We start from the raw sequence: 25,975 nt of genomic DNA, 5'->3' as shown, positions 1-25,975 counted from the left end.
CGGCACTGCTCGCCCCGCTCCCGCTGCCTCCCCCCGCGACCCCGCGCACCCCCCGCGGCCAGGGCCGTCGGTGCTCCCTGTTCCCCTCGCCTCGCCGCGCTCCCGCCGCTCACAGAATCACAGCATCACAGCGGCTGGAAAAGACCCCTCGGGGATCGCCCGGCCCGACCCCACCCCGTCCCGCAGCGCCGCTCCCCGCCGCGCTCTCTCCGCAGCATCCCCTCTCCCCTCTCCCCGCGCTCCCCTCCCCGCTCGCCCCCGCGCGCGCGCACGAGTGACATCACCCCCGTCCAATCAGCCTCCGCCGCTCCCCGCATCCCTCTCCGGCCGCGGCGGCTGCAGCCCTGCCGAGCCCCGCCGAGTCCCGTCCCGGCGGGGTGACAGCCCGGCCGCCCCGCAGCGCTGCGCAGGTAGGGCAAAGGCTCGCTTGGCGGTGGCGCCCTCCTTCCCCTCCCGTTTTTGCGCGGCGCGGTCCCGCGTTAGAGCCGCATCCCCCGCGGAGCGCCGCCCGCCGCGGCGGGGACTCAACTTTCCCGGCTCGGCTGAGGTCGGTGCGGGGGTGCCCGGGCGGTGGGAGAGCCCCGAGCCGCCCCGAGGGCGGTCCCGGAGCCCGGGAAGGCTGCGGGGGGAGCGGCTGCCCTTGCGCGGCACAGGGGACGCGGGGGACGCGGAGAGCCGCCCCCTCGCAGGGCGACGGGAACGGGCGCGCTCGGACCCCCGCGCTGCCCCGCTCGGGAATGCGGATCGCGGGCTCGGCGGGGGCTCGGGGAGCCGCCGGTGCCGCGGGGAGGACCTGATGCTCGGCTTCGGCTCTGGTTCTTGACCTGCGCACCGGTGGGTTTGGGCAGCTCGTGGGAACGCGTCCGTGTTCTGACAGCGCCTGGCTCGGGCGCGGCTGCCGGGCAGAGCGCGCCCCGCTCCGGATCCCCTCGCTCGGATGCATTTTGCGTGTGTTTAATGGTCATAGCCTACAATGGGATTTTTTTCTTTTTCCTAGCGTCTTGTCGCAGTAAAAATAATAGTGTTTCACTTTGTTTTCCCCTTGTGAAATGCTAATTCTGCTGCTTTTCCGTGCCGGTTTTCCATGGCCGGCAGGGATTCGCGCTGGCGGTTGTAACACCTGCTGGTGAGAACAGAAATGCCGCTCGCGGACATCGCCGCTGCTGAGCTCTGCTAAAAGTCACCTGAAGGGGCTGAGCGTGGCCGTGATGCTGTGCCTGAGCTGCAGGCGGAGTGAGGGGCTCTTTAGGAATCCCATCTGCTTTATGAAGCGCTGTTTAATTCTGCTTATAAAACCTACCGGAGATTATCTGTGCACTTAATCGACTATGCTCCATTTAGTAATGAAAGTAAACCGTGACCTGCGAGCGAGGAATGATTTCAAGGGTTATTATATTTAAACCCATACAAAATATTTAAAACGTTATTTAAGGTTTTAAAACCAAACCATTGTTAGATTACTGGTGTATAGAACTTAGGCAAAAAATTAGTGGTGTTAACAAACACGCTTTGCCAAATATGTGTCTTTGGTATAAAATTATTTGTAAACCAGTAATAATGAACACAGGACTTGAAATGGCATAAAAGCAGAGGAAAGCTTTCTGAAATAACCTGTAGTTATATAAAGTCTCCATTTTCCTTTTCTACCATTTGTAGTTTTTAAATGTCTTTCTTGCAGTGAAAGGATGATATTTGGCTTATGTTGTACAAATAAAAATAGTCAACCAAAATTTCTTTAATAACTCAGTTCTCTTAATGTTGCAGGAGCCTGTTTGTAGCATAGAGCTTTTGATTTTTTGTTTATATGAACGTTTATTATCAACGTCGGTTGCTTAATTTTTATATTTCTGTCTAGTGATAGTTGTCATTGCATCAAAGGATGCCTTATCCATCCCTAAATTTTGCAAAAAGTAAAAAAACCCAAAAAACTAAGCAAACACTGCTGTCCTTGTACATGTTTGTATTATCTACAGTGCGGTTCTAAGCTAACAAGAAATTTCCAGTTTTACTTCTTACAGACACCAAAAAGTCATACAACCTCAACACCATTGTGTGATAGTGCAAGAACTTACTTGATTTCATAGAATCTTAAATTAAGTATCTTAAACACCATCTGTAGAAGAAATCCCACCTTTTTAAGGCTATGGCACAAAAGCTTTTAAGTGCCTTTTTGAGCATGTCTTGCTGATACAGTCTTAACTGCATGATCACATACTGTCTTTTTTCTACAGGAACTCTGTCTTATCCCCTGTGCATGGGGTGGATGGAGCTCACTTGAACACAGTTCAGTATTTTCCATTGATCACTGTGTGAGCGCATGATTTATTTACTCCACATTACTCTGCTCCGCTTTGAAGACAGAACTGGTAACATCTGTATGAGCTTTTCTGAAGTCCTTATCATTACATGATCAGAATGCCTCACAAATAATGATTAGTTTATCAAACACTACCTAAGATAAGACAAGACTTTTACAGATGGTGACAGCGGCACAAAGAGGGTTAGGTAAAAAATTATTTGCTCATTTGGAATTTCTGCAATTCTTGTAAATATGTTTGCTGAAGTTACAGCTGCCACTGCTTTTAGTAAGAGTCCTAAGTGCTCCACACATCCATGAATGTATCTGCAGGGTAGTTGGGAAAAATAGGAATTCACAGTTAACTACAAATGGAAATTTTGCACTAAATAGTGTGTATGACAGTAAGAGGAATGGGGGAAACTACAAAAAGGAAATTTTCAATTGTTAAGGTCTTCATGGAGTATTAGAGAGTGCCCATCCTTTTTTTTTTTTTTTTTTTTCCTGCAAGCCCTGCCTCATTCACTACGCATATTCCTGTTCTTCAGTAGGTTGGACAAGAGGCAGTAGATTCTTTATCATCTTCTATGCATTTTCATCCTGTGCACTGAATGAGGCAAGGTGACTTTGAAGAAGCAGTACGAGTTTATTTAAATATTGTATAAAAATCTGCACACTCTTGGGCAGAGAATTATGGTTGCACAGACAACAGTGTTGTCATTCTTCAGCTTTTGAGCGGTTGGTTTAGTAACCTTAATATTCTACCATGTTGCTTGTGGGGTATAATGTGTATACACTTCCCATATACTTCCATAAAATGTAGAGAATTAAACTGAAGCTCACAAGAAAGCATAGAAAATTTTTAACTCTTACAGTAAATTTCTTCTTGTTTTACTGTGTTGAACACACAATGGTTATCAACAGGATTGGAAAAATTGAAACCTTTACAAAAGCTATTGAACTTCTAGCGTGGTAAGTGATGGCAGGATGAGTAGAGTGCAGTCTCATTTATATATATTGCTGATAAAGCAGAATGCACAGTTTATAGTGCATTTGCACAGGTACTTCTAATAGTGGGAAAGTGGTGAAAGATTGGGGTCCTTACTAGTCTAGGCTTTAGAGAGAATGTATCATGGTGGATGAAGGTTCTTCGGCCAGTCTTCTGCAAGCACAGTCTCCTTATCCTGCTGTAGCCAGTCTCAGTCTTCTTTTTTTTCTAGGTATTCCTGATCTTGAACATCCCAAAATTGTCTTAGGTTTCTTGTCTCAGCCAGTTCTGTCTCTCCCTGCTTTTTGCCTGTCAACATTCCTTTTGTTTACTTTTCTTTATTCCCTTGAGCTTCCTCTTCTTGATTTGCAGTCCAGTCTAGTCTCCTTCTCTTCTCAGTCTTCAGTGAGTTTTCCTGTGCTTTTACCAGACAGTAGTCTCGATTTTTATTCCCCTTTCTAGACCATAAGGTGGCTGTTGTTCTTCTGCACTGAAATAACATGGTAATTTCTTCTAAGAAGCTGGTTAGTTTATGGTACGTTTGTAGAGATATAGGAAAGAGTGCAGTAACTCAAAGCTTGGTTATGGTGATGGCTTCAAACCATACTCACTAACTTTTTTTTGAAGTAAAAGATGCTTTTGTTGAGAGAAAAAAGGAAAAAAAATTGGTTTTCCTCCATGGTCTCTTTTGAAAATTGAACTCTTGAAAGCATTTTTCATTGAGACATCTAAGTATGTGTTTCTGTATATGCATTGGCAGAAAGCAAGGACAGACAAGACACTTACTTTGCCAAAGTTGTAAGTAGTGGTAAACATTCGAAATGCTGAGCAACTTAAATAGTCTGAACTATGAAGGCACATCAGCAGTTCTGACCAGAGCATATACTGCATTTTGGCTTAAATCTGCTAAGTTTTGGGGAGTTCTACCCTGGCAAATAAAATAACTGATGATTTGGTCTTTAATTTGGGTTCATCCTTTTTTTTTCCTCTCTTTTTTTTTTTTTCTTTTTCTTCCATTTTATGTTAAGGTTCTGTTACATCTGTTATAGACAAATATTTACAAAAAGAAAATAGAAACCTTTCAATGTTACCACTCCACCAGAGTATTTTGTTTTGTTTGCATAAGGTAGTCCTTTTGATGTGATAAAAATACTATTTGCAGTAACTTAGTAGGGTCTCATGTCCAAAATAGGGGTACAGATGAGTTATCGTTTATATTGTAATTAATGTGAGACAATATGTAAATCATTTTGGTATCTGTGGAATCTTCTTAAGAGCTCATACCAGTAGTACAGTGTTGAAATGAACAAACATAAATATACATGTTTGACAAGTTCTTTGCTTGTATTTGTGTAATGCTTTTATAATTGACACATAGTAGCCAGATTATCCATGCAAAGGAGTTAGCTTCCAGCAGGCAGATCATGATTTAGTCATGAGATGGGTGTTCTCTATGGCTTTATCAGAAGCATTCTGCTTTACCATAGACAATTCAATTTTCTCCAGTTTAGCAAAATGTTTGAATACAAGCATAACTGTAATTTGCTGTTGATTCCTGGTCAAGTCAGTACTCAGAGTTGTTAGGCATGCAGTTCAATTTACTGTTGTATTAGTTTCTGCATGAAATTGTTTTTCTCATCCATAAAATTTGAGCAATGCACTACAGCTTAACAACTGCTAAATTAAATTTGTTTGTAAAAATCAAGGAAAGTTGTTGGTATATTCAGCCAGGCATTGGAACAGATTACTCAGAAAAGTTTTGCACTTTCCCTCCTTCGAACTTTTCGAGACTTAAATGGATAAAGCCCCCAGCAACCTGGTCTGATAGCTTAGCTGAGCCTGCTTTGAGGAAGAGGTTGGGCTAGAAACCTCCCCATCTCCCTTACAACACGGATTATCCTATGACATTATCCTGTTATTTTCTCTGTAAAGAGGAAACATTAATAAGTCTGAGCCATAATTTCTGAAAGGGGAAGGATAGATTTTGCCAACAGGCAACATTTTTAATGTCTGAATGAAATATTTAATCTTACAGACTGAATTTCCTTTTTAGTTTAAATTGCTAATTGTATTTAAATGCACTGCTAGATTTGTTATGCGCATTAGGTAGGCTTGATGTCATATTATAGGTCTTTTTAATGGAAGATAATAACAGGATTAGGTAGCATGGTCAGTTAACATTGGTATGTTGCAACAAGCTGTAGTACTTCACTAATGATACGTCTTCAGTTTCTTTGGAAGAAAAGATCCCTTTTCTTAATACAGCTGTTTTATATTATGAAACATATCTTTCAAGCAAAATTTCACACACTTAATTTGAATGTTAATATTTGAAACAAACACTGGGTATTGATTGTTGGAACAGGCTGTTGATGTTGTCTCAATTTTGTACCTAGTTAAGGCGCTAATCTTTGTGGGGATGAGGGAGATACTAAAGGGAGATAACTAGATGCCCTGTCTCAAGCAGAGGGATGGGACAACAGAAGAGTGACTGGTTCTAAAGCATCAGCTGCAGTGAGATGGGGAATTTTGGATTTTACCATGACTGGGAAAGAAGTCCACATCTGTGTTTTGTAAACCAAATGATTTTTGGGAGTGCCTGCTTATAATTCAAGTAATATGTGATGCAGTGATGAATGCATAATTCTTGTTGAAAGATATCTTGATTTTATGAATATCATAAATGCACCTTTCATGTACAGTTTTGTTTTTCATTATGTCTGTTCTTCAGGCTTTTCATATTCAAGCCTAATCACAGCTTAAGAGAAAAAAAATAAATTATTTTGTTTCTTGCATGGGAAAAGAGAGGCAGCCTTATATCCTAAATATTTCTTAATGAAGATTTCCTTCAGGATAACCAGATTTCCAATTGGTATGCTTTCTTCAAAAGGTGAAATAAAGCTGACTTTGTTTAGATAAAGGTGAATCAATAGTGAGCTTCTAAAAGTGCCTAGTAGGATAACATACCTATTGATAAGGCTTGCTGTTTCTAGGGGTTAGAAGGCTCACTGCTGTTTCCAGTAGTATTTTTAGCTACAATATGGCATTTTTTCCACTATGAATGTTTTTGAGTTAAGCAGAATGAAAAAAAGAAGGATTAAGATAAATGAGAAAAAGTAGCTAGAAATATACTTTTTTTGTTGTTTGTTTTGTGTATTTCTTCTTGCGAAGAATAAGGCCATCTCTCTTCTGAACTATTGCCAGTAGCCCAGCTCCTCTTTCATCAGCTGTCTACAGTTTAGTTCTTTTATAAAAATTAACTTTGGAATATTGAGCAGTTCCCACTTCAGATTTTCATTATAAAGGAGCTCCAATGGACACCAGCTGCTATTGAAAGAGTTCTTGGAAAGCCAGGCATTTTTAAATGCTCCTTTCCCGCCTTCTTGTCACTCTGTTAACTCTCTTTGATCTTGATTTTTATTATACCTTTTCTCTCTGACTTTTCCTGCCCCTGTAATTTTTCGAAACTGTTGAATACATTAATGTTTTGAAGAAGCATCCAGTTCTGCCACTTACTCTAAGTATAGCAATGATATCCCTGGAAAAGGCAAAATCAGGCCATTACAATGGCAAAATTAGTCTATAGCTTGACTGTTGTGAATGTCACAAACTAAAGACTGATTAATGTGAAAGTTCAACATCATCTGAGCTTAAAAAACTAAGTTTGAATTTGTTTTTGATTGCTCTCACTTCTTTCTCAACTCTACATAACACATAAGAACTGTGCCAGCTATTGCAAATCAACCCCGCTAAAGAATAACTAGTGGAATAGTGCCAATGCTGATTTCTAAACAACCGGGTGATTGCTCAATTATACTTTGTTGTTTAAACATCTTCCATATTTTCCTGTTCGGTTTTGCATTAGGTCATCATAGTTCATTGCCTCTTTCATTTCTTGATGTTGTTCTGCCACATTGAAAAGTAGACTCTTGCAAAATTTACTGATCCATTAACTGAAAATTTTAAGTATATGGCGAGTAATTCCTATCACAACCGATTTATCTCAAAATTATTTTTTTTTTATAAACAGTTTATCTGTGTAAACATAATATTAGCAGTTTAGATGAAGAGTTAGTTTCCTTTTACTTAGCTGGTGTTTACGAAATAAGAATCTGAAAAGCATTGACAAAACCTAATTAAATTATTAAAAAAACCCGTGTAATAGAAAAAATACATAGCTGTCTCATGTGACACGTTGTCCTGGCCTCATACAGTCACTATTGCTGTAACATATATTTGTGTACATACCCAAACATATCTACATCATGGTCTTCCCCTGCTCCTCCCTGCCTCCAATGTACTTCTGTTTTTCTGAAGATAGTGGCCTGAAGAAGAAAGTTAACCTCTAATAAAGGCCCCAAAAATAATGGAAAGAGAAGCAGATAACCTCAGGTAGGATGATTTTTAATGAATGAGTTTAGAAGTTACTGATTGCGTTATTAAAATTGCGTTATTAAAATATATTAAAAAAATATATTGATTAAAATGTCAATGTAAGCAGTACTTCGAGGTACTTGTATTATTGAAATTAAGAATGTAAAGAAAGTATACCCTCTTGGTAATGGATGGGTTTTATTATTCTGAGGACCTTCTGCCACTATGTGAGAAAAATGCGTCATTACTTCAGGGATTTTCTTGAACCGAAGTATTTCTGCCTCTTTCTTCTTGGGAAAATCATATTGAATATGAAGCAGGAACAACGCCAGTGTAAACTCTCCCTCTGGGAAAGTGGAGTGGATAATTGTTTTAAAAATATTAAATAGCTTTTTGTTTTTAATGTGGTGGTAGTCTGTGGTTTATTACCTAAGAGTATTTGAGATGGCTAAAGGCTCTTGAATGAAAAAGACTTGATTTCATTTTTATTACCAGCAGTTTGCCGGTTCATTTACTGTTAGACTGTGTGATTACAAAAAGTGATTTTGAAGCATGGAGGAAAGTCCTATTTCTGAAAAGAAAGATTAATTTACATTTAACTGTATTGGTGAGATACAGAAAAAGATAAATCTGACTAAACCAAGTATTTTGTTGTTGAAGAAATCGGAGTTTTGAATATACTGCTCAGAATGGCTGAGTCCCACAGAAACTTAAGGGCTAAAGAAAGTTTTGTAGCTCAAGCAGCTGTTCCCATTTCCCCTAATATTCTTGAAAAGTAATACGTTCTGTGAGCTCTCTACAGACCAACTGACCCAGTCTTAAATGTGGCTGAACCATAAAACTTGTTTTGTCTCACTTCTATGAGATCTTATTTGAAGAGTTCAAAAGATATAAAGCCTTGTATTTCCTTCGCAGGAACTCCATTTTAACTCCATGCCAGTGTGGGATTTGTAGCGGAAGTTACAGCAATTCTGTATAACTCAGAACTTGTTCTTCTATGCATATGCTGGAAGAACGCACAGAGGTTTAGGATGGGTTTTTTTAGCTATGGCAATTCTGAAAGAACCATACTTTAATGAACTGCCGTACTACATACTGAGGGATTACTTCAGTTTTATTTACATTCATGTGGCCTACTGGATATTTTTAGCTGATCTTATCTTTAGCAATGTTACCAACTGGCAGTATTTAAACTAATAATGATTAGTTGAAGCCTGCAAACAGTCACTGAGGTTTACTATGTATGTAGGGTTTTAGTTTGGGAGTTTTTTGTCTTTTTTTTTTTTATTTGTTAGGGTTTTTTTTTGGGGGGGATGTTTTTTGAGGTTTTTTTTTATTGTTTATTTGCCTTTTTTTTTTTAACATCAGGCACTCTTTCTTCTGCATCCATGTTAATGTTTGCTGGTGTGACAAGAGATGAAAGTATGCAAAAATATATGTGCTTTTTTGGCCACTGTCAAAAAAATTCCAAGATACCATATAAACCAATGAGAAAAGGTCACAATTAACTGTTGTTTTATTATTTAAGACCATCAAAACACCTACAGAATTTTCTGTTGCAGAACTACTCAGCTTTCAGACATTCTTTGTAGACCAGCTTGAAGAAAAACTGGTGGCTTAATGCAAGTACAGTGTAGGATATGGAGCACCTTGAATTGTAATTTATATTTCAGCACTTTGGGACCTGTTTCAAGACAGCCCCATTCTCAGATCAGCACACTTCTAGGTAGAAGTATTTTGATACTTGTTTATGACTGTCTAAACTAAAGCCCACCAAACAGTTATGGTATTCTTGGCCTCTTTTTCAGGGATTTTCATGGTTAATGAGTTATTAATACTATAGATTATAGATATCAAACCTTTTTATAAAATAGTAAACCTTTCTATAAGAAGGGAAAACATTTATTATGAAGGTACTAACTACATACTGTGCTATTTAACTAAGTGTGCAAGCGGGCAACGAGCAGTTATTTGGTATTTTGACTTGGAGACATTTTAATCTAACATAACAAAATAATTCAAAGGGAACTATCTATATAGTTGATAAACTATGTTTTGGAAAGTTTGGTTTACTGGCAAGGTAGTTCCAGTTCAGCTTTGTAAATACAGGCCTCTATTCCAGAGAGTCCAGGGGCTAATTCTTGCCTGCTCAGAGAGAGAGAGTGGTTAAATACAAGTCCACAATAAATTTTTGCTTGTTGCTTTGTTTTAACAAAAGATTCAGTAAGAGCTTTTCAGGGTCAAATATAGGTGGATTTAAGTGAGAGGTCTTTCTATTAGCTGTTGTCATTAGACCTTTAAGCTTTATCATCTAGATGCAAGTTTTGGACTGGAATGAGCACTACTGGACTGAAGATGTTTACCGTATTATAGAGCATTTAGGTGTTGGAATAACCTCACAGAACACAGGCACTTGTTCTTCTAAACAATTCTTCAGGATATTGCTAAGCACTTACATAAAAAGTTTGCTTATGTTTGTGGCTTTATGTCTGCTAATCTACACGTCTTTTTATCCTGACTTCGTTATTCCCATTCTGTGGGGTCTTTCCCTGCAATTCGTATTACAGCGCCAGTTTGTGTAATATTTTAAAATGTTATTTAGGCTTCTTGGCAAATAGTAACATTTTCTGTTGCTGGATATATTGCCCCAAGGAAGGCAAGAAACCAGCATGTCTCTGTCAAGACTTGCTGGTCAAACTAAATGGCAAGAAGGAAATGCACAGGCATTGTAAGCAGGGACAGATGTCCTGGGAAGAGTAGAGGGAACACTGCCTGGTTGTGTAGGGATAGGGTCAGGAAGGCCAAGTCATGGTTGGAGCTGAACATGGCAAAGGATGCAAAGAAGAATGAGTTATGTCAGCCAGAAAAGAAAGGTCATAGAAAGTGTACCCACCCCCCGCACTCAATATGACTGCAAACTGGTAACAAAGGACAAGGAGAAGGCTGAGGTAGTCAACAAGTTTTTAACCTTAGTCTTCTCTGGCAGCCTGTCTTCCCACATTTCTCAAGTGGATGGACCACAAAATGGGGACTGGGGGAGCAAAGTCTCTCTCGCTGTAAGAGAAATTCAGATTTGTGATCACTTGAGGAACCTGAACATACATAGGCCTATGGGACCTGACAAGATGCATGCCATTCCTGAGGGAACTGGCTGATGCAGTTGCCAAGCCACTCTGTGATATTTGAAAAGTCATGCCAGTCAGCTGAAGTCCTAGGGACTGGAAAAGGGAAACACTGCATGCATTTTTAGAAAGAGTAGAAATGACAACCCTAGGAACCACTGACCTGCCAGCCTCACTTTTGTGCCTCGAAAGTTCATGGAGCAGATCCTACTAGAAGCTGTGCTAAGGTGTGTGAAGCTATGCTATGCTTGCAACCCAGAAGGCCAACCGTATCCTGGGTTGCATCTAAAGAAGCGTGGCCTGCGGGTCAAAGGGAGGTGGTTCTGCTGCTATACTCCGCTCCTGTGAGACCCCACTTGGAGAGCTGCATCCAGCTCTGGGTCCTCAGCAAAGACATGAACCTATTGGAGCAGGTCTGTAAGAGGGCCACAAGAATGGTCAAAGGGATGGAATACCTCATCTATGAGGACAGGCTGAGAGTGTTGAGGTTGTTCAATCTGGAGAAGGGAAGGCTCCAGGGAGACCTTGTTGTGGCCTTTCAGTATTTAGAAGGGGCTTATAAGAAAGTTGGGGATAATAATTTAGTAAGGCCTGTTGTGATAAAACAAGGGGTAATGATCTTAAACTAAAAGAGGGTAGATTTAGACTAGATACAGGGAAGGCATTTTTTACAGTGAGGCTGGTGAAACATGGGAACAGGTTGCCCATAGAAGTGGTAGATGCCCTATCTCTGGAAATATTCAAAGTCAGGTTGGATGAGGTTCTGAGCAACCCGATCTGGTTGAAGATGTCCCTGCTTATTGCAGGAGTGCTGGACTAGATGACCTTTAAAAGTATCTTCAACCCAAGGCATTCTATGACTCTTTGTTATTAGTATGACTTAAGCTCATGCTTTTCTCTGAATTTATGGCCCATTAAAACTTGTAAGCCTGGCTTTCATCCTGGGTGGTTGTCTCATCTTCTCTGAAGTTCTCTTGATAGCCTGGGGGGAACCCCTTGAGTGAACCTCATCTCATTCCTAAGGGCATGGAGTGATGAGAAACTGGGTCAGAAGTAATACATAATGAGTGCCTACACACATTTCTTAATTTGCCTGGCCTCTTCTATACTTTAGTCTAAAGTAGCCTGCATGACTTTAAAATCACATCACTGATTTAAAATAACTAGTCTGGTGTTGCCCTAGCCTGGATTAGGACTGCTAATAAATATACTGATCGTGTCTCAAAAACAGGCTCATCCAAGCCAGATTTCAGTAAGGACTGCAGCCAATTCCTATATTCCTGCAGTTGTCATGCTATTCCCTTCAAGAGTCTTCCAATTTGGTACACAATTACTTTGAAATTACCTGTCTGCTTAGAGGTAGTTGTCTTTCACACTTTCTTCTTGTGAAAGGCACTCAAGAACTGGAGGTCCTGTCTTAGTCAGTGGATGTTTGCTGTTAACTAAATGGTAACTTCAGAACACCAGAATCTTGGGAGGCTCACCAGGCCAAGATTGTGGGCTTCAGCTATTCCCAGGGCTTAATGTGGGAACTAATACCTAATTTGTAATTTGTATGTAAGCCTGATGTCTCTCAAAATACCTTAAAGATGAAAGAAAGATGAAGATGACTCAGATACCATGTAAGTACAGATTTTCCTGTATTAAGTGTAGGGGCATATAATCAAATCAAAGATGCAAATTAACATAGCAGGGTTATTATTTTTAATTGTTATGTGAAGATTTATTAGAAAAACCCCTGAAACTTTAATTCAAGCCAATGAATTGAAGGAGCTGCTTGATGATTGAATATACTCAAACTATGGACTATGCTTTTTGTTAACTCTTTCATTTCTGCATGCACAAAATGTCCTGGTTTCTAAGCATTTGTAGTCCAATGGTTGCTGTTATAATTTCAATAGTTTTATTGCTCTTCCTATACATCTACATCATAATTGTTTCCAAATGAAGACAATATTTCTTAATTTGTATACTACACACATTTTTTGCATGCATTTATGACTCACTGTATAACTGGGCCACTTTTGAGGGAGGAATTGTAGTCTGTCAATCAATTTGTACTTGTTAGTTTGTAGAAAGGTAGGGACCCTTACAAGGGTGAGCTTTTCAGTTGTGAAGTTTTGCATTATTGCATGTTGATAAGTAGAAATATCTGTATTCTTGTTTTTCAGTTAGTCAAACCTAGAAGGCTGAAACAGCTGAAAACAATGAAAGAATCCATTACAGATGAGTTTCCTGAGTTGCTCATCTGGAGATTTGGGTTTAAATGTTTACTCAGTTCATTGTGGTTTAAGAGCAGAAATATTTGTTTCAGACATTTAGAAATATTCTCTTATGGTTTTACAGACAGTTGCAAATGATGAGGGTTTTTTGTTAATTCTGACTGCAGAAGTGTACATAAAACATTACTGTGCCTTTTTTCTCTGCTGGTCTAGAGGCAGTTGGCAGGTGCTAGCTTCCAATAAATGAGAGTTGTAAGCTGCACAGCTCGGTAATTGGCATAGAAGTTGGGTAGGGAAATTGCCTCCTTCTCTTATGCTACAATATAGTCTTTTCAAGACAAGTTCTTTTTTCTTTTCCGGAGAAAATCAGCTATTATTCAATTTTCTCAAAGAAAGAGTGCATACATGTATGCAGCGTAAGGAAGAAGTACTTGTCCTCAGAATGGCTCGTGTTTTGCTGAACCAGCTAAGAGATGACAGCTCAGTCTCACTAGTATTTTTGAAAGCCAGTCTAAGAATGTTTGAAAGTTAAAGTGGGTGCCAGTTGGGAAAAAAACTTTAGGGGTACCTGAGTGAAAGGAGTGGCAAAAGAGAATCCTGTATAAGGAAGAAAAACGTTGTCAGTTTGCAGCTATACAAAGAACGGCTCCTTTCCCCCCTTCACTATAAAAAACATTTCTCTACTGTGCATCTGAAAATGTGATTCTTTGCTCCTTCTTGTTCCTTCTCTCTTAGAGGAAAATTAGGAAGAGAACTTCAAGGAGGAAATATTAATCTGAGATTCTGTTGCAAGTTATTTCTATTGTTAGGAGTATACTTAGAAATTAATTTTCATTGAAGCACCACCTCTGTGTGTCACTCATAATCAGACTGCTATACAAACTTACTTTGTATGAATAGCAATAGTAAAGCCTGTTAAGAAGGTATAGAAACCCGATGAGAGACTGGAAAGAATGATACAGTTAAAAATATTAAGGCATGTGTGGAAAGCGTAAGAATATCTTGGTGTCTTCCTCATTGAACCCTCAAGCTCCTCCTTTATATTCAAGGTACAAAGAGTTTTCTTTCAAGAAATACATCATTCTTAGGACAGATGAATAATTGTTCTTTATATAACATTTATATTTGAAACCATTTAGGAATTCTAATAAAATACAACTTCTGTCATTAGGTTGTGTTTAAAAAATCATGATTATGCATGTTGCTGACTGTAAAAGATTTGTCTTTAAAGTGGTATCAGCAAAATCAAGACTCTCTTTGTAATACTCTCAGAGTTGATATGCATCTTGTGTTCTAAGTTCATACACACTTGGTGTCGATACTTCATTTCCTCCTATTGAGCCTACATTACTCTTGTTACTTTGGGTCAGAAAATCATAGACATACATCTGAAAGAAGAACCTCCACACACCCCACAACTTTTAGCAATGAAACATCAATACTGTGATTATGCAGTTTATTTTGTTTTAATTTTATATAGCTAGATATATAAATATATTTTTATAGTACACTTGTATTTTAATATCAGTCGAAGCTTGGTTATTACATAAGAATTATATTTGTCAATACAATATGTTTATAGAAGTGTTGCCAGTTCAGACTTCACAGATGATTTAGCAATGAGGCTTACATAATACAAGTTACATTTGTTTGGGTTTGTTTTTTTGCAGTTATTGAAGATTTTGGCAGTATGCATGGGTACAAATCAGAGCGCACTTTAAGTCAGAATCATAGAAGTCACTGAAATCTGGTGTTCCATGAACTTTCAGGAGTCCCTTTATGTTCTTTCTAACCTGCTAGTTTTGGGTGACTGTAACTCACCTACACCTGTAGGGTCCATTTACAGCAACAGGGTTTTTATGACAACACAACTCTTGGACAATGGGTAGCTCAGTATGAAACTGTAATGGGAAGTCATCAACCTGAGAAACATTTTTCTCAGCTCTCTTTCAATCTTAGTCTAACATTTGGAATTGAACTGTAATGAGTTTGAATTTTCTTTTTGTATTCTGATGTATTTCTATGAAGGTTTTGTTATTTGTTCCACTGGGACCGATTTCAATCCTATTTTCAATTTTTATAAAAACAGTAATGAAAAACATGTTACATCAAATGCATTTCATGACAATTTTCTCAACTCCATTGATGCAATTCCAATGGGAAATGTGTTTATTGTAACTGAGTGAACTATTTATGCAGATGTAGTCATAATTTATTTCAAAATTATCCTTCTGTTTTCTTGCTCACAAATATTAATAACTTTTGGTCCATTTTACCAAACTCTCAGAATTCAAAATTCTGCTCTTGAAACTTGTGGTACTGTGAAACATTCGCCTTGGTGCTAAAATTGGAAAGAAGTTAAATGTAGTGGTTTACCATAACTTTAAGGTACATTGTACCCTCAGCAGGTCTTGTAATTCATGGAAAGGAACAGGAGAAAGCATTATGGATCTCCACTGTGATTGGCTGGTTATTAAGCCTGACTTTTCACACATGTGGAAGTATTCACTGGGAATGATTTACCTGATGTTAAGAGAGTGGTACTGACATAAAACTGACTTTAATGAGATTTATCTGTAGACAACTTTGAAGATGAGAAGTAATTTGCATAACATCTTTTTTTGGTCCACAAAGAAGTAGATTAATTCAGATTTAGTTGCTATTAATTGGACAGCTTTCAAAGTACTATTTCGTTGTTGTAAGTAAGATGAAAATATATGATCTGGAAATGTAAAAGCATTACAGTTATTGTTCTGTTGATGCTATTGAATATGGTTCTATCAACTGCTTTTGCCACATAAAATTGTTTTCATAGATTTTATTTCTACATACCTGAGCAATATCAGAGCCCTCTTAGAAGACGATACCCTTATAACCTACTGTTTCAGCTGCTTCAAGGTCATGCTACGTACCTATGTAGATTCTTAGGCAATGCTGGTGTTAGATTATCCAGAACTTGTAATGGCTATACCCCATCTGATGATCTCTGAATTTTCTCATGTAGTACCCTATTGCTTTCCATGAGTAGATATGTAGATATGTAATTTCATCTATATGTGGGATGAAAGAAAGTTTATTGCTTTGCAAAAGCCATTTTCACTGGTTTTGTTTCACATCTTGATTTGGTTGCGAAAGGAATAACTGTATATGAAGAAGAAGTTTTAAATGCTGATTCTGTTCTAAAATATTTCATTTCTGATGGTAGCTAAAGGCATCTTGTATGCTTCAGAATGCAGATAAAGTTAGGTTGTGCTTTTCACATCTGGAAAAATTACTGAATACCTAGTGAGTGTTAGCATTAGGCATCAAGCCAGTTAGCCTTACTATTATATGTCAGGTAGGTTATTTCTCGCATTTTTGGTGTCTGTGGGTGCTTAGCATTTCATATATCCTTTACATATAGATAGCAACATTGAGTGATGTTTTAATTTCATTTCAGGACTTTTAATTACCTGAACATTTCATTTGCATCTTATGTGTACCTTTGAGCAGATTGGCTGCAGAGTGTTCACTTGATGGTTTCACTGTATGGGGTTGTCAATTTTATGTGATGAATAGCTCAGTAATTATGGAGGCATTCCATACTCTGTAACTCTACAGTGAAATGTGAATTCCATTCATTCTCAAAAAAGAATCTAATTCAGGCTTTTTAGGAAACATTAAACTGTAATTTTAAATAGCATATTTATAACTTCAAGTCTTGATGTGATTTTCTAAGAACCTGCAAGTAAATTAGACAATTAGTTTTTAATTAAACTAAAACCTTCATTCTCAAAGGAAATTAATATCTGTGTCTATCTTCATTTGGTTCCATTTTTATTCTGAATTATTATGGCAGTGTAGCTAAACAATTTGAAATTGTCACCACTGTTAATATTTACATGTTATATTATAAATATGGTCTTAGGGACGTGGTTCAGTGCTGGACTTGGCAGAGGCAGGTTTATGGTTGGACTTCGATAGTCTTAAAGGTCTTTTCCAACCTAAATGATTCTCTGAAGTATTTGAACACTTCAGTTTGGAAATATTTAAATGCTCCAGTTTTTAGTAAGTAAAAATTAAGTTTATTATTTTATAGACTAACAAAAGTCCATGTAAACAATGCTTAACTAAGGCTATGGAGAGATTAATAAAAAAAAAGAAGAGTCTGTTGTTATTTTGTGATAGCTACTTTGTGTGTAACTACTTGGCTGCCTAAATAGTTAAAATTAGCATAAATTTAAAATAGAATTAGTAAAGACCAAACTTTTAAGTATTTAAACCATTTTTATGTTGTTATTGCTTAATGACACTTGAGGCAAAAAGTAGTGGCTGTCAGATACTAGATAGTACCTACATACCCCTAAAATTTGTTGACTGACGTGTAAACTTAATGTTGAATATTTGGGAGTGTGGAGAGAAGAGGGGTTTTGGTAGAATTTCACTTGATATTTTTGCAGTATTTTTGAGCTTCAGTTGATGATAACGCAATTCCTCATTTTAGTGCAGTCATTCTACTTTCTTCTAACTCTTTTCATATGAGTTATTAATCTGAAAGTTTTTTGTTTTGATTTTTACTATAATATACATGCAGAAATTTAATTTATGAAGAAATCTAGTGCCATATTTTCAAATTGCAAAATAAGATTATTTATTCACTTGGAATGGAATTGAATATATTGTTTATAATTGGATAAGGTTTGGGGTGGAAAAAGCCAGACATTTTCAACACAGATTTCAATACCTATTTCACGGCTCTTTGAGTTAGTTTGAATATTGAAATTTATGGATAGATCAAGGGAATGAATGATATCCCAGATGATTTAATCTGTTGCTTGCCACAGAGGCAATATATTCATTTTGAGAAAAAGCAGAGAATAATTATATGGTCTTTAGCAGATGAAAAGTTTAGAAGTTGTCTCCTACGTAAAAAGTAAAAATAATCACCTCAGCAATATCTTAGTTTTATTAAGTAGTGTTGGGTTAGAACAGGATTTCTAAAACTCTTGTAATGATCAGTTTTTCAGTTTATACAGGGAGCAGAAGAAGGAGAGGGTGGTGACAAAAAATGGCTTTTAAGTGTCACCCTGCAGGAGGATATTTTTTTTCCTGCTTTGGAGTGTCTATTGTTTTTCTTTAAAGTGAGGAGATTCAATCCCTTTTTCTCCAAATGCCAACCTCCTTACGGTTTAATGTTTTTTATGTATTTTAATGGAAGTATCTGATAGCACCATTTAATTTGGAAGAACTCTGAGTCCTTGGCTGGTGAGAAGAAAACACTTTCAGGAGAATTGTGAAGTACACATTGACCCTACAGTTACTGCCTGAACAGGGCAAATCTCAATGATCTGTTAAACCTTGTTTCACTGCCTTTGTAGCTTAGTTTAGCTCACAGACGTACACAGAGTCTCACCAGATAATCCCCAAAATACAGTGCTTGTATTTGTTATCTTTCTGGGCACAGTGTTTTATCTCCTATGAACCCATTTGATACGGGCTTCTGGTCCTCATGTGAGTGATATAGCAAGTAATGCCCTTAGATATTTGGATGGAGGATTGTGAGTATGCTGTTTCTGTTGATGTACTCCATTTTCAGTCCCATTTTTTCCTTTTTTGCCCCAGTACTTAAAGCTATTGAAAGGCGTAAGCACAGTCAAAAAATAGAATGAAGTTTCAATAATAATTATAGAAGCAAAGGAGGAACAACTACACTAAATTTCATTGCTTGATGACAAAAAGATCTATTCCAGTTTAAATTAATAAATAATGCTGGTTGGTTTTGGGTTTGTTTTTTTGTTTGGGTTTTTTTTTTTTTTGGCATAATGCGATAGTTTGGTAGTTTTAGAATATTCATTATGTTTAATTTTGAATAAGATTTATGCCTTGTTTTGGGATTTTGGTAGCTGTTCAAACAAGAGTCATTCTCTTTTGAAACATTTGGACAGATGGTTGTCCTGTGCAAGGATGTTCTTTTCTCAGGGACTGTATTTCAGCTTTGACTGTTGAGAGCTGGGGATTAGGTTCATTTTCTCTCTCCAATTCAGACAACACTGGTGTGGCCCCTGGAGACTAGTCTTCTGGTTATCACTAGAGGCAGTAAATGAAAACTGTAAGATGGAAGAAGTAGGTCATGTTTTATGTTCTGTTTTAGAGTTTATCTCTTAACGGAGTAACAGAAAAGTCAATGCATATTGAAACCTTAGGGTATCATTTGCTGGTACTGATACTGTCGTGAGGTGGAGTTTAACAGGTCACTGGTTAAGTATTTGCATGATTGGATTTCATGAGAAAAAATATGATGATGATGCTCCAATTGGAATTTGTGTGTGGTTCTAGTCAAACAAAAGTGGGATTTGCCCTTGACTTTTCTTTCTTTGTGGATCTTGAATTGATTTTATTTTGTCTCTGAGGAATTTACTTTTTAAAAGAAATCACCTTCCTAATGACTTGATAAATTCTAGGAAGAGCCTATTAGAAGTCACTTAAAAAGCCTGTCACTTAGTACTTCTTTTAATCAAAAACATCCTTTTGCTTTTCGGCTAGGTATCTCTTACAACAAACAACCTCACTCCCCCCAGTGCTGAAATTATTTTTGTTGCAAATAAATTTGAGTGAGCTGTCTGAACATCCAAGAATCTACGAGTCGTGAGGCACAAAACATCTGCCACTGAATCAAAATCAATGCATAATGGTATTAGTAAAATATTTTACTTCAAATTTTACATTCCTTTTAAGCATTTGCAGGAAAAAATTGGGAATTTGTTCAACTTGTGTTTTTTAATAAAAGGGAAGGCAATAGGTTTGACATTTCGGCTCCTTAGAAATGTATTTCTGTCCTACTGAGCGCTGAGAAATTAAATTCTATTTTCAGACATTGTGGGTTCCTGTGGGATTTAGCAAGAAGCACCATCAAAATATCAAGTAAAACATTCATAAAAATTACTTGACTGAAAAAACAATGAATTATTTCCATTTTTGTCATAGTGATAGTTTAATGTTTCAATTTCATTTGGTAACACAGCTGTAAGGAAAAGATGAGTAGAAGAGTATTTCATAAGTATACTGTCACATACTAAATTTGTAGGAGAGCAAAAGGCTATATCTACATATTTTAGATAAATCTGAACATACATTATTAAAGATTTCAAATTTTGAATCATTCCAGTTTTTATAATTGAGAGCTTTTAAGTATTTTAGTTTGACATTCTCTGTCTGCTGATGCAGGTAGCAGTCATATCAAATAAACATATGTATATTCTTCGAAGTATATTATCACCTAACAATAAAAGCATTTACTAAACACAGAGTGATATCACCTAATTTTCTATCTGATATTCCAAAGTTATTTTAGAATCAAAAAGACAAATAATGGAAGCTTTTTTGAGCAGAGAAAAAGAAGAGGAATTTGAAGATATAGAAAAAGAACCACAAGAACTTCTGCATACTGCTAATTCTGCATTCCAGCATGGAGAGCAAGCAAACTGAAAGCCTAATTTACGTGTTCTAAACCAATCTAAGGCAATGCAACAGCAATGTTGATTTGTATTCTTGTAGTTGGTTCTCTTTATTTGTTGATATTGTTTGGGTTTGGATGTTTTTTTTACTGCTGTGGGTGTGACTGCTAGAGATGCTGACCTTCACAACCAGGTGAACCGCATGACAAGAGATTTTTTTGTGATTGCATTATTTGGTAGATAAATGCCTACAATAAGTAGTGCCAGTGTTTATTGACTGCCACTACTATGTTTAAATGTGAATTTGTGTATCTGTGTTACCACTTCATGCTTGTTATAAAATTATTGATTTGTCATAGTTTTAAGCTATAAATTCTATCAGTCACTAGAAGTTGCATAGAGCAGTAGGCATGTACTGGTTACAGCATGCTAATGGACAGAAATTAAGTATCTTTTATGACACATAAATGGCAAGAGATGAAAATACACATGCTTCCTAGTGAAACTCTAAGCATGTGAGTGCGATAGCGTGCATAGCTTTGAGCTGTCCTGCTGTTTCCAATAATTGTGGAAAATGATCCCTTAATAATATAATTTGCTTTCTATTTTTTTAAATAGAATAATAGAATTATAGGTTAAAAGCTCATCTTACTGATGTGTTCATTTCCTCATCAGTCTGAGGATAGTTACGAATTGTAGATGTGCCTTCTGTTTCATAATGAAAGCTGCTGTTCTGCCTCAATAAATGAAGAGTGACGACTGATGGACTAAGTTTTTCATATTTTCTTTTGGAAGTGTTTAACCTGAGGTCCACAAAAAGGAACAGGTACCTGTTCAGGTATGTTTGATCTGCTGGAAAGCACCAGTAGATAGTATGGTCCTGCCTCTTGCCTTGCTGGTAATTCAGGCTATGAGAGGCTATGGGAAGGCTTTCAAGAGACTGGAGGAAATCTGGGAGGTGTTTCAGAAGAAGGGGCACCAAGAGGATTGTCCCTTAAGGAAGATGCTTGTGGGATCTACATTTTACTGTAGTATACTTTCCAGGAACCACTTGTCTACTTTAATATAATCTTATGTTATATGACAACGTTTCATCGTGGAAGTACAGTGCTTTATTAACTCCTTCAAATACACTGAAAGCATATATTTACAAAAAAAAGTTGTTTGTTTTTAAATACCCAGTCTGTGTGAGTAGTGTGTTGTTTGAGTCATTCCCAAGTGGTGCCAAGTAAACATTAGGACTTATAAATTTTCTTTTTCATAAGCTGTCTTAGTTGTGTCAGCTCCATTATATAATGATTACTAAAAACCCTAAACAAAACCCAATGGCCTGCTGTATTTGGTAGTATCATAAACAGAGTTTTGGGAGGCATAACCTTTTTGGAATTATTACATGGCTTGGTATGCATGATTTCAATCTTGTCTTCTCTCCCAAAGTAATGGGAGTTTCTTTCTTGTGTATTTCAGTCAAAGTAGATTAGGTTGCTAAGATTGGCTTTTAGTACACAGAAATCATGAAACTAATAAAATGTTGATGAGCAATGTGAGGAAGGAAGAATGAACAATTCCCACAGGTCAGAGGGAATGGTGTTATTTCTGAGTGTAACATGGGCTCCTTCAGGATGTTAAGCCTGTAGGCTGACTGGCCAGACTGCAAGTGAAGAGGCATCTGGTGTCCCTGAGCAGCTGGAGCACTCATGTGATGGTCAGGAACCCCCTGGGCAGGCAGGTCCCACACAAACTGGCTCTGAATGGGAGGCTGTAGTCTCCTCTTGGGTGATACCACATATTTCTTATTTGGAATCACTTCCATTTGTTTTCAGATTTGTTGCCTTTTCATTATGCTAGTCTCATTCACATGAAACAAATCTGGACCTATTTCCACTTGTGCGATTTTTATGGTGAATGGAAGTGAAAGGCGATGCGGGGTCAGATGCTCCAGGCTGTGTGGGTCTGCCTAACGTTCCCCTCTGGTCTCGGTGGGCTCAGCCTTTCTTGAAGTTTTAGAGTGTTGCTATATCTGCCCTTGAATTTCTCGTGCTCGGGGCAACAAATAATACTGTTCCAGTGGCAGCTTTCCAGTAATACTGTGAAAGAAAAATTCCTTCAGGGTGCAAACTTTTCTCTAACAGTTGCCATGGAAATGGAGAATTGCGTGATTATAGAGATTAATATCTAAGTTATATGTAGATGTTCTGCAACCTTTCCTGCCTTATCGTTTAGGAGATACATTGATTCTGTAACCACTGGGCCATCAGTGCTTTCAGCTCCATTACAGATAAGATTTGGGCCAAATCTTCAATGCATAAAAAAAGCTATCTATTTAAATAAGTGGTTTCATAGAATTCTGCTGGCTGTTCAGGGGTTTAGTAGGCAAGGTTGTTTTTCTCTTGTTACTGCAAAAGGTGTATTTTGTAGCTGAATTAAAATAATCAGTGCTTCAAATACTGTACCAATATGCAGAGAGTATTACTACTTTTTGGCCCTCTCATTGCTCCTGTGACATTTCTAGTAAAAAAGGCTCCTCAAGAATAACATTCCAGAGGAGCTGTAAGGCAGGAGATATAGCTAAATTGATAATAATTGCCTCAATATGCTGCTTGTTATAAATGGAGGCAAATTATTCTCCTGCATTCTGGTCTAGTAGATGAGTCATAGTGTGCTGTTGGAATGTCATATTCCTCAGTGCAAGACAGTATTAACATTTTTTTTGAAAAAATGCCATGTTGAACTTGACTGACTTACTGTGCACTGGTTTACTGTTAATAGAAGCAAGTATTGTACTAACTTGTTTTTATTTTTTTTTTTTGTAATACAGTGTAACCATTACACTAGCAGCATGATGCTGGTCTTTGGAATGCCTTTCCCCCTTTTGGTGGAGTAACATGAAGTGTTAACTTCGAGAGATACTTCTAGTTTGATTAATTTCTATGTAGAACAATGTTCTAATTGTATGCTTTTATTTCATTCTGATGTGGAGCTTTTCACTTAGTTTGAAAGCACTGTAAATGTACTCTTCACTAACAGAAAAAAATACAGAAAAGCCCAAATTTACTCTATTCTTTTGTCATATCTAAATTTTGTTTTATATTTGCGTTTATTTATTTAAGTGCTGTCTGGATTTACACTGAAGACTGCAGCGTTTCCATTGGCCATGGCAGCTCATACTAGGTTCTGCACTCCAACAAGACTGTAGTGAGTCTTCATGGGTTGGTGCATAAGTCAGGTTAAAGTTGAAGGAAAGTACTTCAAGAATTATCACAAAATGTTAGTTTATTTTGCTTTGCTGGCAACGGAAAGCATAATTTTATTCCTATTATACTTCTCACTGATTCTTTTTTCTAACATCCATGCTGTTTTTAGTTTTTGTCTTGGAAAGACCAAAAGGCCTGTTGTGTTTGAAGTGACATTTCATAATTAAAAATGTATTCTTTTGTAAGGATGTGACTGTGGATGGAAATTAATGTCAACAGAGAAGGTACTCTGGAACCAGAGAATGACTTCAATTGTATCGTGGGAACAATGCATATAAGAATGGAGTGTACACCAAGTACAGTGACTTCGTGGGGATCCAGATGTATAGTACTTAGTTGATAATTTTCTTTATCTGTAAAGCCATTGTAGTTAGTAATTCAAATGTTAGCTTATTTTTCATATGAGCTAAGGATCTGTATTGCTATTGTATACTTGTATGAAAATCGCATGCTTATTCTTTCCTGATGTCATATTAAGGCAACCTCAGTGCTGTAAGGAAAAGCACACTCCCTACTCAAGTGTATTGACTGCAGTGAGGTAAAGTGGATATCGTACAAACTCAGTTAGCATCTGTATGCTTGAGGTCACATCGGGGAGATAATGTTCAAAATTATAATGGGCTTTATAGGTCATGAGGAGCATATTGAATTCTAAATGGTTACACTTGCTGTGAATCTTAAATTGTATGTGCAGTTCTTCTGACGAACACAGCAAGATAACAAGTTGAATATTACAGTGAGATTTGACAAAAGTCTGAGTAATCAAAGAAAACAGTGTGTTTTTAAATTAAAAAAAATATTCACAAATAGTGTCTGGATATTTAAACTCTAGGTGTTACAAGTGCTCAGAATCAGAAGAATGATTTTTTACATACTGATTCTGCCCAGTATGTAAGTGTGTAGGAGTAATATTCAGTGTTCACACCTCTTGCTGGATCTCATCTTAGGGACACCTGCATTGCATCTGTACTACGCTAATCAAAGAATGACAGAATATTCTTGTGCACTGGAACTCAGTTGCCTGTCTTGGTAAATTTTTAGAAGAGTTTCTTGCTCGATCATGCGGAAACAATCATGAGCATAGTTGAGGAGTAAGTATGGTCCTGAACCTTTTTCCCAGCAGAGGGTTTATGGGTGCTCAGCTCTGCTTTATAAAGGATTGCAGTAGTGCAGATATGAGCTATTCAATTACAGTTCACCTCTGTGTCAGGTAATGTGGTTCAGGGCATCTTTAACTTCCTATTTTAGAAACAGCTATAATACCACAGAGTAGCTTGAAAAAATATACCGAGGTTAAAAAAAATGTTGAGTATCGTATTGATTAGCCAGAGATTTAGGAAAAGTGATTAATGTATTTGAAGGTCTGGAAAATCTTATCAACGTTCATTTCCCTTCCTTCTGAACAATATGTTAGTCTTTCTTGTCTTTTACTCTGGAAAACCTTTATTGGTAACTACATTATTCTACAGAGGGAATTCATTTGGATTCATTGGCTTTTAAAGTGATATAGAATATATTCGACCACCTGTGATTGTTCCAAGGTCATGACTGAGGCAGAGAATTACTTTCTCTGGTTCAGGATAAAATGCCTGAGCCAAAGTGAGTGTGGATTCATCTGTGCCAACATCATACTAATCATGTTTCTCTTTGAGACTGTCTTGAAGGTGAAGAAAGTTGTAGTGACTCACTGAGGACTGATCCTATGCCAGCAGTTCATCTTTCCCAAGGCAGACCCTCCTGAGAATAGCAGAACTCTGCTTCTGATTCAAGAAGTAGTGGTTTTGAAGATTTTTGAGTTGTATCTCTGCTTCTGACCTATCCACCTTTTTAATTTCTCAGTGGCATTGCCAAACTGATTTAAGAGCCACGACGCATAATGAAAAGTGGTGTCAAAACCTGCAGCAAACTCAAAATCCAGGTCACACAAATGGTCATGTCAACCAATTGAGATAAGTGGTAGCGTTAGAATACTTAGGGAACTGCAGTGCATACATCAAGGCAGCACTTCAAGAACAGTTCTTTATAAGATGAAGGTGTGCTAGTTGGTTTAAAAGATTGTATCCAAGGGCAAATGAGGGAGCAGAATATATATGGGTAGATATAACTGTACTGATCATGTTACTTTTAGTGTTAGGACTCTGTGAGGTTGGTGGCCAAGCATACACTTTGTGTTTGTAATGAAGTCAAAATGGCACATTCCAAGCTATGAGGAAAAAACAACGGCCACCCTCTGATCTTTGTGGACCACCTCTCTCTTCTCAGCACAATCCTGGACTTCATCAAGCA

The 25,975-nt window shown here is 37.7% G+C and overlaps 1 protein-coding gene across 1 annotated transcript in view; it reads left to right on the top strand.

Annotated features, from left to right (window-relative positions):
- Nucleotides 1-296: 296 nt before the first annotated feature.
- The window catches only part of CNTN1 (contactin 1), a 249,933-nt gene continuing 224,254 nt past the window's right edge, over nucleotides 297-25,975 (top strand). The window contains exon 1 of the mRNA XM_054085331.1: nucleotides 297-410. The gene's annotated coding sequence lies outside the window, so the exon portion shown is untranslated. The remainder of the gene's footprint in view (nucleotides 411-25,975) is intronic.

The sequence above is a fragment of the Cuculus canorus genome, chromosome 1, assembly GCF_017976375.1.
Source record: "Cuculus canorus isolate bCucCan1 chromosome 1, bCucCan1.pri, whole genome shotgun sequence".
NCBI lineage: Eukaryota > Metazoa > Chordata > Aves > Cuculiformes > Cuculidae > Cuculus > Cuculus canorus.
This window is presented reverse-complemented; position numbering and strand designations above follow the sequence as displayed.